Genomic DNA, 20,502 nt, shown 5'->3' on the forward strand with positions numbered 1-20,502 from the left:
GGGATGTAGGGTGAATGGTGCCTATTGCTAATGATTTTATCAGGAATGCCTTTACAACGAAATATCGTTGTTAAGGCATTCGTGGTAAAATCATAAGTAGTAAGGACGAGGTCGGTGTTCCGACCTCGTTGTTAAGGTTAGTAGTTGTTTTTAATTCGGTGTTCCGTCATATAATCGTGCAAAAGTGCTCCTCGCGGTCAGGAACAGCCAGCTGAAAGGGACAAAATCAGGACAGCTGGGCCACTCTTGAAGTGGGTCTCAGTGATGCTGATGTCCCTCAATGGCTGCTTGGTCCTCTTTCAGTGAGAATCCCAACTGGACACTCACTGTTGATGCTAGGTGCAGGGCATCTGATATCCCGAGAAGTGGTCCTGCTGTCATCACACTTAGTGAGGGGACAGTTCTAATCCTCCAGAGCATGGGTACCTCCTCCTGGTCGTCTGCAGTGTTGGTCGGGGCCAGGGAGCTGCAAGGCGGTGGACTTTTCAGTGCCTGTGGGCTGCAGGGAAGTAGCTCCTCTACTCCAAGGGAGACTGGAGATGGATTTGAAGTGCTGGAAGTCTACCCAAGCCTTTGGTAGCTCTCCAGCTCTTAGTAAGAGTCACTTTGTCTCCATTGTCAAAAAAGGTGCGAGCAGACAGGATTTTGTGCCAAAATGTCCACAGCTTTTCTGCTGTTCTCACCAGGCAGTGATTCGTCTTCATCCTTCTTCTCTAGATACATCGAATTTGAGTTCTTGAGTTCTGGGGTGCTACCTAAATACTCAATTTAGGGGCATTACAAGGAGTGCCAGGTAGGAGTCAATAGGTTTCCTTCCTGTAGGCTACACCCTCTGTATGACCACTTCTGCTGGGGAGTGGCCATAACCCTGACCCTAGAATATTAATCCCATCCAAAACAAGGCAACGAAATCCACATCAGCTGGTCCACCTTAGGGGTGTGTCTGGCATGGTGTGGGCACATTTTTCAGGTAAGTTTTCAGGGGGCACCTCTAGGTTACCCTCTGAGTGCAGGTATTCATAGATCCATCACTGGATTCAGTAGGGGTTATTAATACAAGATGTTTGACACCAAACATCCCTATTTACCTTAGGGCAGAGTTATACTTACTTGAAATAACTATAACCATAACTGCTGAAGTTTTATGATTTTTTTATGAGTAAATTCAGAACCTAACTATGAAGTCCCTGTAACCAAATCATCACTGTTACATGGAACATTCGATTACATTGCAATGTGCATATTCCTTTGTGCCAATGTGTTCCTATCAAAGAACCATCTTATTACCTACTATCATGTGAGCACACCCCCAACCTACACACCTACCAAATAAATATGAGATAAAACAGTATGAAATACAAAACAAAATCAACAATCATTCCAAAGCATCACCAGCAGCTCAAATCAGCCTAAATGTACATTCATTTCCTCACTAGAGTTAAGACCCCCCGGGCTCAAGGTGCTAAGCCTAATGATCATCTTGGATTCTAAAATCTTGTTACCTCCCCTTACATTAGGCTTGATCTGATCAATGACCACAAAACTCAGCAGCTGCTCATCCCCATTATGTTTCTCATGGAAATGCCTTGCCACTGGATAGTTTCGGTCATGATTGCGAATGGCTCTAATATGCTCCAGAACCCTCTTCTTATCCTTGTGTATTGTACTGCCCACATAAAGTTTTTTACAAGGACACTTCAGGCAATAAATACAAAAATCAATATTGCAATTATAATGACCTTGAATTTGATGGGTCCAATGTCCATTATCACCAACCACTTCAAAGCAATTCACACTATGCTTACACGCTTTACACTGTTTGCAGCAGAAGAAACCAACAGGATAGTCCGATGTCATAGCCCTAACATTATCACTAGTCACCATGTTGCGACTTAGATCCTCTCTTAATGATCTACTCTTCCGAAAAGTGATCAAGGGAATGTTGGAAATAACATTACTTAAAACAGAGTCAGTATGTAATATGTGCCAGCTTCTGTTCAAAATCTGTCTCAGAATTTGTGATTGATTGGAATATGTGGTGATGAATCTCACTCTTTGCTCACTACTGTCCGTTTCCAGCCTCGGGTATAACAAACTCTCCCTCTTTATATTATCTGCCTTTCTTTTAGCTTGAAGGATAATTTTGCTGTTATACCCTCTCTCATGGAAACGTTTAACCATATTCTCACTATCTTTCTGATAATCTTCCCATGTATTGCATATCCTACGGGCTCTCAAAAATTCACCAAAAGGTATACTGGCAATAAGCTTCGGTGGATGAGCAATATACGCATTTAATAGGCTATTCCCGGCAGTAGCCTTTCTATGTAATTTGCTCCTTAATGATTCCTCATGGACCATCACATCCACATCCAAAAATAGAATTTGTTTCTTACTACATTGTTCACTCAGAAGTAAATTGTAGTCATTCCTATTCAAGCATGCCACAAAGCTCCTTGCCGATTTCTCATCACCTTTCCAAATCACAAAGATGTCGTCTATATATCGACACCACAAAACAACCTTCTCATCATAATCTGGTATACTGGTGGATATCTGTTCCTCCCACCAGCCCATAACCAGATTCGCATAACTGGGTGCAAAACATGTCCCCATCGCTGTACCCTGAATCTGTCTGTACAGCTTATCATCAAATAGAAAAAAGTTGTTATTGAGACAAAAACTGATCATATCACAGATCATCTCTGTGTGCATCAAAAATGAGAGCGATCTCGCCCTCAAAAAATGTCGAATCGATGCAAGCCCTAGATCATGTTGAATACAGGTGTAAAGGCCAGTGCCATCCATGGTAAGGAGAAGATAATCATCTTCCCATTGGACTCCATCAATTATCCTCAAAAACTGTGTCGTATCTTTTATGTATGATGGAAGACTCGCTACAAAATTCTAAAAAAATAATCTATGTATCTGGAGGTATTTTCCAATAGTAACCCTATAGCAGATACTATAGGTCTACCTGGAGGAGTGGCACTGTTTTTATGTATTTTGGGTAGTAGACACAGTATGGGAATCACAGGTGAATCACATTTCAAGAACTGGTATTCCTCGCAATTCAATAGCCCTTTATCCCTCAAATCAAACAGCATAACAAAACATTTTGTGTTGGATTTTTTAACATCAATAAGTTTCACTGGTGTATAACATGTGTCATCATTTACTTGTCTCAATCCTTCTGCTAAATAGACGTCCTTATCCAAAACAACAACATTCCCTCCTTTATCTGACTGTCTTATTACAATACTGCAATCGTCCTTTAAACCTTGTAATGCCTCCCTTTGCACCTTAGTCAAATTATGCTGTTCACTCTTTCTTATTTGGTATCTGATCTTCTTCAATTGTTTGATGACATCCCTTTCAAAAACATAAATAGCCTCACATTGTATAGCAGGTAAAAACACTGATTTCGGTTTAAACGAAGTAGGACACGGGCTATCCAATTCAATGCCTGAGTCCACTAAGTTGAACATAGGATCTTCATGGGCTTCAACACCATCATGCAGACATGATAACGTAAGCAATAATTCAACATCAGAAATAGTTAATGTGCTGGCAAATTGCTTATCCCCAACATGTTCCTCTGATGTAACCCTTGTGAGAAACCATTTCTTTAATTTCAATTTTCTAACCAAATGAAAAAGGTCAATTCTTGTCTGTACGTAATCAAAATCAGTCCTGGGACATAAGGATAAACCTAATGCCAAAAGGATCGTCTCTTGGCCCGTTAGTACGCTCATCGACAGATTTACCACCGTCTTCATATAATTTTCCGGGCCCTGGTTGTTACACCTATTTGCCTGAACTCTTCTTTTCCTTGCTCGTATCTTTGCTGCCCGGTTCCTCTTTCTCTGCCTCTTGTACCCTGACCCCTGCCTCTTTGGGGAAATACTTCTTTTCTGTGGTCTGTCTTTTCCTGATTTAGAAGGCGAAATTGCTTAAAAAAATTAGACCTATTGGTGTTCTTATCCGCAGCCGGTTCTTTCTCTAGGAGGGAATCAGATACATCGGACTCAATCTCTTCCACCTCTGACGTGAATTCCCTACTCTTATTCTCAACCATTAATTCCTTCTCATTTTCCACATACATATGATCATATTTGCGATGGAAAGTTAAAATCCTGCCTGATTGATAGTCCTTAAAGTCCAGTATAAATTTGCGTTGTTTTTAAGACATAAAATCTTCTTAAAATCTACTCAATTTCTTCTCCAGATTTTTCTTAAATTCTTCCATACCATCCTCCGATGTAAGGCACACAATCTCAGTTGACACTTTCTCAATCTCCTCCAGAATCTTCTTTCTATCTTTAGATGCATACTTGATCAGGATTTTCATCATATTCAATGAGCTAACTTTAGAATTCTCTGCCCACTCCTCGAGCATATCAGGATCCGGATCTTCATAAGTAGGTATAATATATATTCTCAAACCTCTAGGTACTCTTTCTACATCAATATACCTTTGTAGAGACTCCATCTCCCACCACTTAGAAATCTCCTTTCTAGACAGTTTTTCCATCTTTTCATAAAGTAATTGCAATTTGCGTTCTGAACCACCATTTGCATGACTTTCCATTCTTCCCTTCAGGTCTGTCATGTGGGCAGAAAAAAGTTTGCTGGACTTTTCTTTCGCCGAACCTCCAGAGAGGAAGCCATCTTGGTATCAAAGAGATTGGACCACCAAATGTGAACCCACAATTTCTACGGTCCACTCCACCACCACAAGTTATCCTGTTATGGTAGGTAGGGGTATTTAGATTGTGTGTAGCAAACTCCCAAGTTGTACGTGAGCAAGGCTACGGCTGAAACGCGTTGTACTGGGAGGAAGCATTGGTGATTAAAGTATTTTGGACTTCCATTTGTTGTCCGGGTAATCTTCTACACAGTATTAGAAGAATTGCGTGTATATATATATATAAATATATATATATATATATATATATACATATTCAAGGAACTCAACTTTAGGTGGACAGCAACTCCCATGTAGAGCACCATACAGTACCAACGTGGATGGTACTGTGCTAATCTTTGCTTTAAAACTTTACAAGAAAACTAGGCATTTGAGGCTAGCAGGTTCATAGTGCTGCTGGTGTTGTAGGATGCTATATTAAGGAGCTGCTCTCCTCCTAAACTTGGGAACTGCCCAGAGTTCTTTGCTTCCTTCTTTGCATAATTTATGTGGAACTCTAAGCCTAAAATGGTATTGTTCTTATTTATACTGGGTGCTCCCTCGTGTCTGAACAAAGCTATACCTCTCTGAAGAGCTCTAATAAGATCCAAACATGTGCATTCCAGGTTGGTTTGGATCGTATTTTACCAATCCAAAGCTGTAATACTGTGCCTGGAGTAGTAAAAGGCTTTTGTTATTCTACAGCCAAGCATGGATAGTACTAGCTAATCCTATGCTTAAGGACTTTGCTGTAAAAATGGCAAAATGCTTTGTCCCTTTCTAGTTCTGTGTGGATGGTACTGTGCTAAGCCTACTCCTAAAAATGTTGCTAGTTAACAGACATTTGATTTGAGGTGAGCAGATTGTTCGGAGAGTTGCTGGTGTTGTACTGTGCTCTATATAGGAGATGCCTTCTACCTAAACTTGGGCACTACCCAGAATTAATTGCTTCCTTATTTGCATAACTTATGTGGCATTCTAAGCCTGAAATATTTTGTTTTGATTTATATATATAAATGTATGTGTGTGTGTGTCTATATATATATATATATATACACATATATATTGTCACTACCACTGGGTAGTAATAGTTATAATCATGTTTCCATAGGAAATACCTTTGGTGTGCTGCTAAAACCTTTGGCCCCATTTGACGAATTGCAACAGAAATAGCCCAAAAAAATCCTACTTTTTTACTAGTTTGCGCATGGAAAGCTTTGGTATGATCTGTCAAGCGGGGACTGAGAAAACATGTTTTCCCAAACAAAATTCCAATAGGAACGTCTGACACAGTTATGGTCCACACCGCTGATTGAACTTAAACCAAATTTGGCAGAAAGCTAGATCTTGACCCAAAAAGAGTGTTTTTTATAATTTGGTGTAAATCTGTTCAGTAGTTTTTGAGCAATTGATACTCAGAAACTTTGTACACCTAGGGATGCAGAGCCTCCATGGATCCAAAAGATCTCCAGCTGAGATCTGATTGGCTGCCACCACATCAACCAGAAAGCGGTGGCAGGATTTTTAGGACTTAGTCCCAAGTCCTGAAAAACTCAAAAAAAGATATGGGATCAGGGTAGGGATTTCCTGACTCGCTAGTAAATTTTGCTACAAATTCACTAATCTGTGCAAATATAAAATAAAACAAGCTCAATCTATGTGCTTGTTTAAATAAAAAACACACAAGGTGGACCAGGGTCTGGGCGGTGTGACAGTTGATTATATTTTGGAGAGATGGTGTGTGCCCATCCCCCCACCCCTGCCGAGCCCCTGAGATACATATGTTTTCTCCCATCTGTCAGGTGCATTTTTAAATCTTTTGTAAAAAGGGAGAAAACATGGAAGTCTGCTCCCAGCCAGTGGAAGATGTAAACATGCTCATGCTAGATGGGAGCAGACCTATGTTCTGTTTGGAAACAGAACACGTATTGCTCCCACCCGGAGGGAGAAAGCTGAAAACAGATGTTCCTTCCAGGTGGGAGCAATGCCAGCTTCTGCACTATGTGAGAAACTGACTGGCACTGCAGAAGACCTGGGGCTCCCCCCACAGTTCCAACGTAGTTCTTGGTGTGTGCCTCAGGTGGGCTCCAGGGCACCCAGCTATATTTAAGGCAGGCCTCGGGGATGGGGTCCCGGGACCATAATAGGCAAGGGAAGGTGAGGCCATGCGCCCCCCCCCTCATTTTAAATACCATAATGCCATTGGACATGGAGTCCCCAGGGCCTGATAGAACTCAAAGAGAGGGGCAGCATGACCCCTCCTTAGAATTTCACCCTGGGGGATGGGTTTGCTGGGGAATCTTAAGGATCAGGGATGGGGGGGGCCACATGCTGCCCCCAAAAAATGTTGTTGAATTTTGCCCTGGGAAATGGAGCCTCAATACCTATTAAGGCTTGGGGAGGAGGGTTGCATGTCCTCTTTAATATATGTGTTTTGGCTCCAGGGGGTGGTGTGCCCGAAAGCCAAGCCAACCCTATACCGCATTGCCAAAGGCAGTATGTGGCATGGGGTTGACAGCCTGTGTGGGGGATGGCTGCCATTAGGGGAGCTGGCCACAGGACCTGGCCACAGGCCGTGTCCTGTGGCCAGCCTCTCGCCGGGCATGGCCAAAGGCTGTGGGCAACATTGAGTTGGCTGCCTGCAGGGGATTGGTCACAGGGCCTGCAGCGTCGGGAAGGTTGCCTGCAGAAACATCGCCTGGCCATAGTCAAGGCCCTTCAGCCACCCCTGTCTATGCACAACTAAGGGCCATGCGCAACAGGGGTTGGCTTTACTAATAGTAACAAAATGTTACCGTACATTAAAAGAGCCTAGAAATGTACTGTAAAAAACAAAGTTTAATGTAGCATTATAGTTAGATGAAATGCTCAGTAACAACAAAATGTTTTAAATAAAAAAACACAATTTCGCCAGTTATATTTGACATCATTGATAATAGCACTGCAACATTTGCAATTAAATTATTGATGAGAAAGCTGTGCATGGTAGGGGGGTGAGTTATAGTTGCCTTATGGCACAAGTTATAGTTACTAGAGATAACTATAACTGGGGCATTTCTGTGATTTGTTTTTGTTTAAAATGCTACATTGTTACTGAACATTTCACATAACTATAACATTACTTCAACCTTTGTTTTTTCAGTGAAAAAATACATATATATTCAAAGTACCTAGATGTGGAGTTGAGTGGTAGTCTTCACTTATCTGCATTTACTGTCTCCATATTTTGATACTTGCTATTTTAGCTGTGATAATCTGTTAAATTGATAGTCCCAATTCAATAATACAGATTATATCATGTATCACCATGTATGTTTAAAATGTTTATATTTTAAAATCTTGTGCATCCTCATTTGTGCTTTCAGTTTTTCTTTTAAGGTCTGGGGTTAGCCATAACCTTTTAACTTTACTGAAAAGATGTATTTATTATACTTATTTGGGCTTTCAGACAGGCTTCTTCATTCATTGACCTGTTGTTATGTCATTCACATTTTTTTATCTGCCCACTACATCTCCCATCAAAGGGCAATGGGTCAGCCCACTTCGGCCATTGTTTAAGTTCAGTGTGAGTGACTGAATTTTGCTGCTTCACAAGGAGCAAACCCTCACACAAAAGAGTTCCTTTCATTGCTAAGGACTGCTAAGGCAATGTGTGCTTTTTTAGACCAAAGTTTAATTTTTCACATTATTGAGGGCCCACCAACTCCCCAACATTTAATTTTTACAAACACCATGGCAAAATAAAACAAGCATTAACAAAGCCAAAAGAATAGAAGCTGATTCCAACCCTGTTGGCTTTGTGAATGCTTGTTTCAGACAAATTCCAATTACCCAATTCTATTTTAGAAAAATCCACCTCTAATTTCCCCTTTACACTGTTCCTTCTTACGGTTTTCCATTGCCTTCCAATTTATGATGTTTTGTGATTTTTGACATAAGCTCCACAAAACGTTTTGAGCTAAACCCACTGACATCACACTTAGACTACTGATGTGCACTTCAACCTCAAGGATCATGCAGTACCATAAGTTTCAGAAACTTTTATAGATTGTCCAATAGCATGGAGCTTTGAAGTGCCTTGGTCATTTAATTGTTTACTCAGATTATAACGTCCTAGCTCCAATTCTTACACCTGAGGTAAACAATCCTGGTAAGCCTTTGCACTGGATTGTAAAGGGTTAACTCCCCTCCAGCCGCCCCTTTCATATCTATCAACTTTACAACAAATGAGCACGGTGAAGCAGGACACCTCATAATTATAGGTACAATCAATGGAGTGAATGAAACCACAAGTAATTGAATCATTACTTCCTTGTTACCTTTCTCACCCTACCCCTTCCTCATCTGAAGATCCACTAAGGCATCTCAGGCCTGGCTGCCTCTTGTTCATGCATAATCCACAGCAGAGGCGCGTGTTAGCTAGAACACTGACTCCATTCTAGCCTTCATCAGTGATCAAATGGGCAAGACCGTAGATAAAAACTCGAAGCAAAAATTACACCACCCACTTAGTGTGACCAGGCGCCACGGATTTGCTCAGACAGTCCCCTTTTTTCGCCATCTTTCCCTGCATGGTTCTTGAAATGTAGTTCAAGTCCGTCCCCGTTTGTAGAGAGGGTCGCCTGAAAACAGTTGGAGGAGATTTTTTTTTTTTTTTCCAAAGTAGAGGTAGTTAGCAGGTGTGAACAGAAAGCAACTTAATTAACATGCATGATGCTGGCTTTACAAATTGCATTTTGTTAATGTTCTTAGTGCCTCTTTTGTAATTCTATGCTGATGATGAGCTGCTGTCATTCAGTGTGCTCTGTTGAAGTAAAATTGTAGTCCTTCTTCTATTTTTGTGAAATGTCCCTGTTTTTGGTTTTAAAATTCTGGTCACCCTACAGCCACTTCCAACCTGTAGCGCTGTCTGCAAATAGTCTGATGTCAAATAGGTGAGCCATGAAACGGCATCCTTCAGAAGCCACTAGCCCCCTGAGCGAAGAATATTAGTACTTTCAGAGAGTGAGCATACAGCTGCCCACATTCCCAGCTCTATCAAATGACGCGCCTGTTCAGTGGGAATCGTCTTGTCGTCACACCCAGACACTCACCACAAAGGGCCCGGTATCAATTACCGCCAATTGCTCCAGGCTGCATAAGTCAATTTAGAAAAACTCACAAGGAAAAAAAACAGTTCATAAAAATAACAAGAAAAAGACGAACCAAAGGAAACATTATTGTTTCAATTTAGGATGTCTCCAAATGTGACGTCTCTATTGTTCACCCTGGAAGTGTCTCGCGATTATAATTAAACGGTCTGTGAATCTGTTTTACTGAAGCAACCTCGGAGAAGGGTCAGGGCTTTATGGTTGCGCACCACTCTCCTCTTCCTGAAAATCCTAATGCGAAATCACTAATAATAATGTTGACGAACTGTATGTAATATAGCACATTTGTATAGAACGGTGCTTAAATAGTAGTTGTTATGGTTATTCGACTCAGTACTCATTTCATCAACCAGGGAAGATTGAAAGACGGAGGCCTGCGTTGCATGGAAATGTCCAGGGTTGCTTTGCAACAAAGGAAACAATAGCACGCACCATATATTAAGCTTTGTACGCAGAAAATGCCGTTGCTTGTGTTCGCTCCAAAAAATGCTTCGTTTGAGCAGCGCTAAACTCGATTTAGCCTTGATATACTGCCTAAAACGAGCAAATGCAGTTTTGTGTGAGATTTTTTACTAAAGGTATACACATTAGTGCAAATTTCTACGAGCAGACAATCGCTAAAGTGTAAATCATGTGGTTTGTGGAAATTTCCTTGATCATTCGTTGCACTTGTTTTCATGTGGGCATAGAATTTCAACCAAAGTCAGGTCCGAATATTTTGTGTGACCTCACCTGGCTTTGTATGAAATCTGCTCTTGCTTTGTTTGAAATCTGAGGTGTGTTTGTGCTATTTCCGTTCTCTTAGGTCTTAAGTTCGTCTGGCACAGGTTGGCATTTGGTGTTGTACTTGCATCAATTTTCGTAATGAACAAACATTTGTTTACAGCTGGTTCATGTCTAAAGGGGACTTGGCCTGCTAGTTTGGGTTACCTTGCTCCTACTGGAGAAGGACCAAGTCTCATTAGCATGTTGTTGGTCATTAACTCACATTGCTTGAAGGCAAAAAAAAATGAGTGGGGTACAGCTAGACCACTAGACTTTTGCAAGCATTTCACGTATCACCTTTGTGATCCAATTCACTTAATATTAAACAAATATTTTGTTGGTGGGGCATAAGCAGTGCTTAATTTGAGCTGTTAGTTGCCAGTGGGGGGCATTCATACTCATTTTGGGGAACTGCCCTCATTTTCTGCATCAGATATTTACTGAAAACAAGAGAGGGAAAAACAAACAAAGTGGAAAGACTGAGGAAGAGAAAGATGCAAAACATTTCATGAAGGGAGAAAGCAGGAACCTGGAAGCATGAGATAAATAGAGAGGGAGTATGTGCTGGTGGATTAAATAGACACAAGTTAGATTCAAGACCACGCAGCCTAGGTATTGGATGCATCAACAACTAATTGCACTGACTGCAGGCTTCTGAGCAGAGCTTTGGACACAAGCACTCATTCTTGTACAAATGGTGGGCACCAGCACTCATGCTGTTACACATTAAGCACTGGATAGAAGGGATAACAGCTGTACCACTGAGGCATCTGCATGTCAAGAAGATGAATTTGGAAATTATTCTACTTAAAATGGAGAGCCAGTTCTTATCTTCTCTTTCAGTTGGTGTTTTGTTGTTTGTGGAGACTACCAAATTATTACTTTTATATTGAATGCAAAATAACGCCCTCAATTTCTCGTTTAGCATTTAATATGGTGGCCGCTATGGTTAATTAGAAATTGTGTAGAAGAAACTCTTTCTGAGCTGCAATGTGGATGTGTGACCTCTAGAACCAGACACAATACTCTAAAAACTCCAAACAAGATCTTTAAAGCTATGCACAGTAATCCAAATGCTGCTTTTAGAATTGGACCCACTGCTCCAGATGAGTCCCTTTGAAATAAAACCAAAACCTCTTGATTTGGCCTCCAATGGGATATACAATATTCCAAAAGAGGGTTCCATAGCTGGACACAAGAGTCCAGATGCAGCATCTTGGATGGGTCATAATGCTCCAGAAGAAAATGGAAAACAATACTCTCTGGAACTAGACAGAATAATCCATTATGCCTCCAGAACGTGACAATACGCTTCAGAACTGGACTCAATACTCCAAGCAGAGCATTTGGAACTAGAGAAAATACTTAAAGTGAGGATTCTACAGACACAATACTTTAAATGAGTCTTCTACAGCTGAATCTCGACTTTATACCCCAACTGAGTCTTCCACAACTGGAAACCATACTTCAGGTGTGTCTTCTAGAACTGGACACAATACACCATAGACTTCTGCAACCGGATTTGGATACAATGCTCCATGTAAGTCTTTGTAAACTGGAATTGGATATAATGTTCCAAGTGAGGCTTATGCAACTGGACATAATCCTCCAAGTGAGTGTTCTAGAACCGGAACTAAACACAATACTCCAAGTCAGTCTTCTAGAAATGTAACTGAACACAATACTTCAAGTGAGGCTTCCATTGCTGGAACACAGAATACTCCAAGTGAGTCTTCTAGAGCTGGAACTGAGCACAATACTCTACGTAAGTCTTCCACAACTGGAGACAATACTCCAAGTCAGTCTTCTAGAACTGAAACTGAATGCAATTCTCCAAGCGCAGCTTCCACAACTGAATACAATACTCCAAGTAAGTCTTCTAGAACTGTAACTGAACACAATACTTCAAGTGAGGCTTCCTTTGCTAGAACACATAATACTCCAAGTGAGTCTTCTAGAGCTGGAACTGAGCACAATACTCTAAGTGAGTCTTCCACAACTGGAGACAATACTCCAAGTCAGTCTTCTAGAACTGAAACTGAATGCAATTCTCCAAGCGCAGCTTCCACAACTGAATACAATACTCCAAGTAAGTCTTCTAGAACTGTAACTGAACACAATACTTCAAGTGAGGCTTCCTTTGCTAGAACACAGAATACTCCAAGTGAGTCTTCTAGAGCTGGAACTGAGCACAATACTCTAAGTGAGTCTTCCACAACTGGAGACAATACTCCAAGTCAGTCTTCTAGAACTGAAACTGAACCAATTATCCAAGCGAAGCTTCCACAACTGAATACAATACTCCAAGTAAGTCTTCTAGAACTGTAACTGAACACAATACTTCAAGTGAGGCTCCCACAACCAGATACAATATCCAAGAAGTGCTCCAGTACTTGAAACAATTCCCCATGTGAGACCTTTTCAGATTATCCACCGATATTTGACACACTAGAACCTTCATTCTGGTTCAGTTTACATGTTTGGACACGAAGACATATGCATTTATGGGGGGAACTGTGGTAAAAGGAAGGGCTGGTACAGCATAAGACCAATAAAGACAACTGCCTTACAACAGCATCACAATTGGCCACAAGGGTACCCTGGATATTAACCAAAGACCTCCAAATTTTGGGAACTAACTGCAACTTTGACTCAGTCTCCCAAAAACAAATGTCCTCAATACATTACTTTCACCCTCTACTTTTCCATTCTCTTCCCTTCTTCTTAGGTTTCCTCTCTCCCCTCCACCCATCACCTTTCCCATCCCTTTGTCCCTCCAGTCCTATTAGTTTTCCTACATTACAGCACTCGTATTCTCTGTCTAGTTGCATTATTTTTTTTCCGGGCCTTTCAGAAATTTTATATTTGTCTATGTATGATTTAAGTAACAATCTCATTCTTTTTTCATTGCATTCTTGAATTTTTGGGCCCTACCGATGTAAGTAGGAAAGCAAAATTACAGATACTAGAGCGCTCTGCACCAACAGTAGGGGCATAGCCCCAAGGAGGGTGTCTGGGATGTTACAACCCCCTAGAATGTATTCGGGAGTAAATAGTTGGGTACAAGTGCAGTAATGCGAAGTGTCTGTCGGATTTCACCTAGGATGTTTACATGTTTATACTGACAAGAGCACAAACACTCTTTCTCTCGTCTATCTTTCGAAGGCCTTAAATCATGTTGATACGTTTGAAAAATATTGCATTTTAAGTATCCCTAACACCCCGCCCTCCTCTCTCTTTCTGTTACCCCTTAAGGCCCCCTCATGTCTTGCGTCTCATATAATGTGCTTTCACAAGGTTTCCCAGCCTGGCTGTTGAGTAATTTGAAGCTCACCCCACCCCAATCATACTGACCAACAGGACCAGAAAAGCTTCTGATTGTTGATTCAGTGCAACCTGAAAAATCAACCCATTCCTTACTCTTCCTTCCACGCTTTCTCTGCTTTCCAGACTTTTCTGTCTCCCGCTCTCCTGTCCAATCAGATTCCCTCTAGTCCTCCCTCCTTCTTGCCCGCTCCTTTTCTTCCTCTCTTTCCACAAACAAAACACCCTTTTCTTCTACCTCATCTCCACCCTTTCTTCCTCTCAGCAGCAGCCTCAGTTTCACCTCCTCTTGATTGTTGTATGTTTCTGTGCTTTGTGGCGGTCAAAGTGCTTTATTTTTAACTGGAAAAGCAAAGCCATAGATACTAGAATACAAAGGATAGGACTCGATGTCCTATTTTCTCTTTCACTGTCCCTCGCTGTCCTTTTCCCAACTCCATCCATCTTTTCACCCCTCCTGTTTCTCTCCACCGCCATCTTACGCAGCAGCTACCCTCGCGGACTCTTAAGGGAGTAAAGTTCTGCTGCCGTTCAAGTAAGTGGCACTTGACTTTCTAATGCATTCGCGCAGCTGGTGGAGCTGCAGAGAGGGAGGCCAGGCTGGAGTCGCTCTAGAGGGCTCGAGTGGTGAGGGTGGGACGCAGGAAGTTCGCCTCACACCTACAGCAAGCCTAGTTCAGCGAGGCAAAAAAATCAGATTTAAAAATATAAAGTGAAAGAAATTTCCGGGTGCTGTCCCCTCCCGTTGCACGGCTAGAATAGGGCAGCATATGCTGGCAGCTCTTTAGGAGATGTCCCTGGTTGGTGTACACTGATGCTAAACTGCACATGGTTGTAAGAAAGCAAAATGTTAAGTTGCTGTGTAACAAAGAGGGAGGAAGGAAACTAATCCATCTCCCAGGAAATGGATCTTATGGTCCTCCCGTTGAATGACCTCAACATTTGCAAACACTGGCTCAAGTCCTGGCTTTTCTCCAGCTCCTTGGCTGGGTCAGAGCCCTCGTACCGTGAAAGAGGCAAAGGAGGCATGCCAGGCAGAGAGCACTTCAGGCAGGAACCCTGTTGTAGCAAAGACGAGGAGAGTCGTCAGTTCTTTCTTTTCAAAGCGCACCACACCAAGTAGATGGAGGCAGTTGCATAGGAATGGCCTGAGCCTTGTTGCAAAATGTCTTCCCACCAAAACATTTGCTTCACCCCTCGAGGACCCACAGGCGGCCAATTTTAAGCGTCTAGTTGGTTGTTATGGGGTATGCAATTTTGACAAGTTTTGACGGACATGGAGAAGTTTATGTACAACAGGCAGGGTTCTCAACTGAACTTTCTGATTGAACTAAAGCCCCTGGAGTGGCAGCAATCCAGGTGTGACTTGGCATAACCATTCCATGCCCGAGGTGAGCTGGACTGCCTAGTTCTGCAGTTACGAGAGCTTCTCCGGTACTTTAGAAGGGACGCCAGTTAGAAGCTATTGCAAAAATCTGTGCAAAACAGGAAAACTATGAAGACCAAGGAGGCCCCATGAATAAACAGAATACCATGTAAAGTGTGCAGGTGGAAAATGTTGATGTCTTGTTTATGTGTAGCATAAATTACACAATAGTCAAATGTGACTCCCTGCAATTACTTTGATAAATGTCGATGTTTGACCCTTTACCCCAAATCTCATGAGTAGTTATGTGTCAGAATGCAGAAACGTCTTTGATATTTCAGTGTAAGTGTATTTATTTCAAATAACAAACCTTATAAACCTGGAGGATATGTCGATTTAAAGTCTGAGATTCTTATACTATAGGTCAAGGCAGTGCTTAATTTGTGCAGGTGGGTGCAAGTGTTGGCACTGGCACTCATTTTTGGGGCCTGGAGCTTATTTTTCATGATTAGACTTTGAGCCAAAGGAAAATAGATAAAGGAAGGTAAAAATATGGAAAACGTGGCAAAAGGAGACAGGAGGATCTGAAAGGAAACTGCGAGACTGAGATAAAGAGGCAGGAAGTATAGGGCAGAGAATAAAAGGAGCTTGAGGTGAAACAAGACTAGAAAGCCTTGGTATTCAACAGCTCCTGCATTCAGCAGAACCAGCGGTGGGCCCCTAAGAAAAACATTGAGCCCTTGAACTGATTTTTGTTTTTACAAATGTATCACTGGCCAGGGGCAAACCTACTGTTCAATGGCATACTGTCCTTGGATTTCTATACAGGAAGAGGAACAAAGCCAAGCTGATTTTTAATACAATGATTGTGACCTTGGCTGAGACATTATGGAGAGAGTACAATTATAGTGATCAAATGTTCTTTGGTATCCTTAAATGTTTTTATGTGTCAGAAATACGCCAGTTCCCGTAAGTGGCATCTCGGTTCTGGACTCAGACATTAATTCACCAATCGCTGCTTAAGGACTTCCAAAGCGGTGGGTATGGGAACACAGGGTCCCCAATCAGTCTACAAGATGCAAGGAGGGGTAAACAAATGAGCAAGGTGACAGAAAAACACTACACTAGGGAGGCCCATCACTGGAGACTCTGCACATCCGGAATGAACGGCGTTGTCACATGTGATCTCAGAGTTGGGTGCTGAAGGCGCTAAAAGAACAAGTGGCACAAGGACTATTAACATAGCTATGTGTGACTCAAACCTGAAAGGGTACACAGACAGGGAAGGCAATGGGACTCACAGGTACTTCAAGTAGATGGCGGTAACGAGCCCCAGAGGAATCAGGAAACCTCAGAGCCCCTAAAACACAAACGCACCTAGAGGACAGTGAAGCAAAGCAGTGCTAGCAATATGACCACAACGACCAAGGATCATAAAGTGCAAGAATCTAGTAGGAAAAGACCTAAACACCTAGACAAAAAGGGAAACACAATCCAGGTAAGTTATCAGCACAACAGAAGTGGAGGAAATGCAATATGGTGATGAACTAAGTGAAAGTTTGTCCCATACAACGTTGTTTCTGGTCCAGGGAGGACCTGGCCTGGCAGTTTGGACAGGACTGTTACCATGGGGAACAGGGTCAAGACTGATTTGCACATGGCTGGGTCAAAACTGGAATGGCATGGTGAGCAAAAAAACTGATGGATTAAACCTAGATGTGGGACTGGGGGGGTGAATGTTTGATTTGGTCTACATTCCGTCCATTAACAGTTCTTTTTGCAAGTGTTCTCCATACAACGGGCATAAAGCTGCCAGGCACCATCTTGCGAGTCCGTAGACTTTTTATGGAGACCAGGAGGTGCTGCCTCCCTCTATTGGCCCTGACCTGGAATTAGCTATTCTTGACCTTCTGTGAGCCAGCCTCGAGAAGCTGGTAGTCGACAGCCTCCACCCTTCCCTGTCTTTCAAGGCTATCTTGGACAGTAACAAACAGACTTGCACTTACATCTCTTTCCCAGTATGTTCCCAGATGTATTCCTGACAAAATGCTGATATGTTTTCATTAGAGACAAATCCAGAAATTTAAGTCACAATAATTTTGATTGATGTCAATAATTTTAGTAAATTTTCAGGTAATCACATTAACTGGAACAAAACTAAAATAATGCTTGCCAATTTGGAAATGCACAAGCTGTATGACAGAGGTTGGGTGATGACAACTTCATTTTTGTACATATCCATTCACATTACTTAGAAGCTAGAACAAACAGCTTGAGTAACTTAAAATCACGTATGAGTCAGATAAACATGGAAATATTGGCAACTCGTAATGTACAAAAAATTATTGTGCTGCCAAACATGTTCTGTGTCCTCAGCAACAGACACCTCAACATCCGTAGCAACTTTTTTTATGAGATTTACAAGTTATTTAAATATTTTTTTGTTGGAAACGGAGGAAGAACATGTTTTCATTACCAGGGCTCAAAATCCAGATACCAGAAGTAGATTTTGGTTTACCTGAGATTAAAAATGATCGGAGGCTTGAATATTGGTGCAAGCAGGGATCTGGGATAACAGATATATAGAGGAACACGGAAATGGAGACGGCTGGAATCAAACTTTGCAGAAGTACAAATTGCTGAGATGGGGATTAGGCTATGAACTGTAGGGAAGACATGAAGTTAGAATTGTAATCTGCAGGTAGCACATAAAATCTTTCGAGAGATTTGCAGAAATCCAATGATGCGTGTCTTTAGAGAAATATGTATGCTATCCTCATGGCAAACAAGTCCAACGAGGAAGTAAAGAGTAAACAAGAAATACTACGTGTTGGTCGGGTTATTCATGCAGGAGAGTTTGTTCTGTTTATTATTCTCATAATTAATTGCAAGTTGTCTACTTTTCAAATCTGTACCTATCTTGTTGCAAGGGTTATTGTCAATGGACTGCTAATGTACAGAATTATGGGACATCTTACATAAAGAAACTCCTGATAATTGAGGAAATATTCAAGGCTGTCATAACGGATTTTTGGTGTCTCAGGTAAAACAATGTTTTGCATTCTGGCCCCTCATTTACCCTAGAAACAAATCCATTCAAAGTCATTTATGGCTTTTTGGGTTCCATCATTGCACATCTGTGGTAACACCATATGGTACCTCGCTGGACCCAAGAAGTTGGATGTCAGTTTTCGAGTCGTTTAGGCAAGTCAGTTACTTTGTATGAGTGGATGGAAATGTATGGAACAGTCCATGACATGATGAGAGTTGTTCATATGGTCAACAATTTTATAGATTTCTGGGTCATCAGCGTATATACAGGATCCAATTTTTTGCTCTTGTGGTCAAGTTTGCATTATCTCATATAATTATCGAAGAAAATTAAGGACCAATGTGATCAGTGTGACCCCCTGCTGGACATGTTGGTGCACTTGAAAGAAAGATGCCAGTTAAGAGTAGTTGGTACATACTTTTTTAACAAGATTCTGTACCACTTCACTGCTGTTCACCTGTAGGCAGCAGAGTGTGCATTACAGTCAACAGTATACAACATTGTAGTCACAGCTAAAAGAGTCGTTCGGGATTGAAGTAAAGGTTGAGATAAAAGCAGTCAGCCTTTGTCATGCAGTAGTCCCAGCTGGAGCACAAATCAATGTTTGTTCCTGAATCCGAATTTCAATTTGTGGTGGTAAAACTACATTTTCTGATTTCTTTCACCTCAAAACTGGGAATAAATACAGATATGTGGTACCTCATCTAGTAAATGCTGTAACTCGGTGGAACTAATATTTACCTGCTGCAGTATTTTCTACCCCAAAAAGCACTTTATTAGCTTCCAGCCATTTGGCTTTTTCATTGCTTGTTTTTGTTCTTATAAATCTCACAATGCTATTGTGCTACTTGTCACTGAAAGTAAATATCAGTTATTTGTGTGCGCGCACGCGTGCATGCACACACACACACACATACACACACACACACACACACACACACATCACCAATAGGTAGTTATAGTTAGGACCTAGTTTCTGTAGTGTTTTGTTTTTGCCAATAACTTTGGTCCCATTGGACAAATCTTCACAAGTTTTAAAAAACTAGTTCTCACCTCAGTTCAGCTGCTGTCTTGAAAGTTTCAGATGATTCATCAAGCAGGGGCAGAGAAAAAAGGGGGCGGGGGACCCAAACGGCGTTTCCCCATGCAGTCTCCGAAAGAGATTTTAGACACCGAGGCACTGGACGGAATTACACCAAATTTGGCAGAAAGCTAGGGCTTGGCCAGAAAGAGCTCTTTTTGTGATTTGGTGTAAATCCGTTCAGTAGTTTTTGAGTAATTACAGAAAAAACTAAATTGTATATATAGGAATGCGGACCCTCCATGGATCCAACAGATCTCATGCTGAGATCTGATTGGCTGCAAACACTTCAACCAGGATGTGTTGCCAGCCATTTTACAACTGAGTCCCAATTACAAGTTTAAAAAGTTATAAAAGAAAACTGGGCAGAGCAGGAATACCCTGACCCCTCCAGGCCTTATGATGGGGTACCCTAGGGACCATTTCAGGACCAGAGAGCATTTTTTTAAATATTTTGCCAAAAAAAGACACAGAGAATCAGTGGATCCTGGCAAATTGTTTTTGAAAAAATCTGGTCTCCCCCAATTGTATAAACTTGCCCCCCTCAGGTTGGGCAGATCCCAGGGACAAAAAATACTGTTTAAGATGAGGAGGGATCACATGAAGCCCCTCTCTGAATGTCCAGTCTTGACCCCAGGGACTGCCACCTCCCTGGGGCTGGCCAAATAAAATAGAGATGGAGGGCACCACGCGACCCCCCTCCATAGGCCTCTTATGACCCCTGGACCACCACATTCCGCTGCGTGTCCTCAAAATAAGGGGGGGGCACGCGGACCCCATCATCACCTCAAAAGGGCCACTGTAATGTTTCAAAGAGGAGGCGGGGCTGTGCAGCCCCCTTCCGGGCCATATTCAGCTTTAGGAACCACCCTCTTTCTGGGGCTTGGCCAAATTTTAAGTGGGAGTGGGGCTGCGCATCTCCCCTCCTGGGACGTTTTTGGCCCGGAGACCACTACCTCCCCTGGGCGGGCTCTACAAAAACAAGGGAGGGGGGGACACATGGTCTCCTCCTGGAACCATAATAGGCTATGGGGACTGCCACTCTCGCCCCCAGGACCAGCTCCCTATGTCCCAAGG

The sequence above is a fragment of the Pleurodeles waltl genome, chromosome 6 (genome assembly GCF_031143425.1).
Source record: "Pleurodeles waltl isolate 20211129_DDA chromosome 6, aPleWal1.hap1.20221129, whole genome shotgun sequence".
NCBI classification, from domain to species: domain Eukaryota; kingdom Metazoa; phylum Chordata; class Amphibia; order Caudata; family Salamandridae; genus Pleurodeles; species Pleurodeles waltl.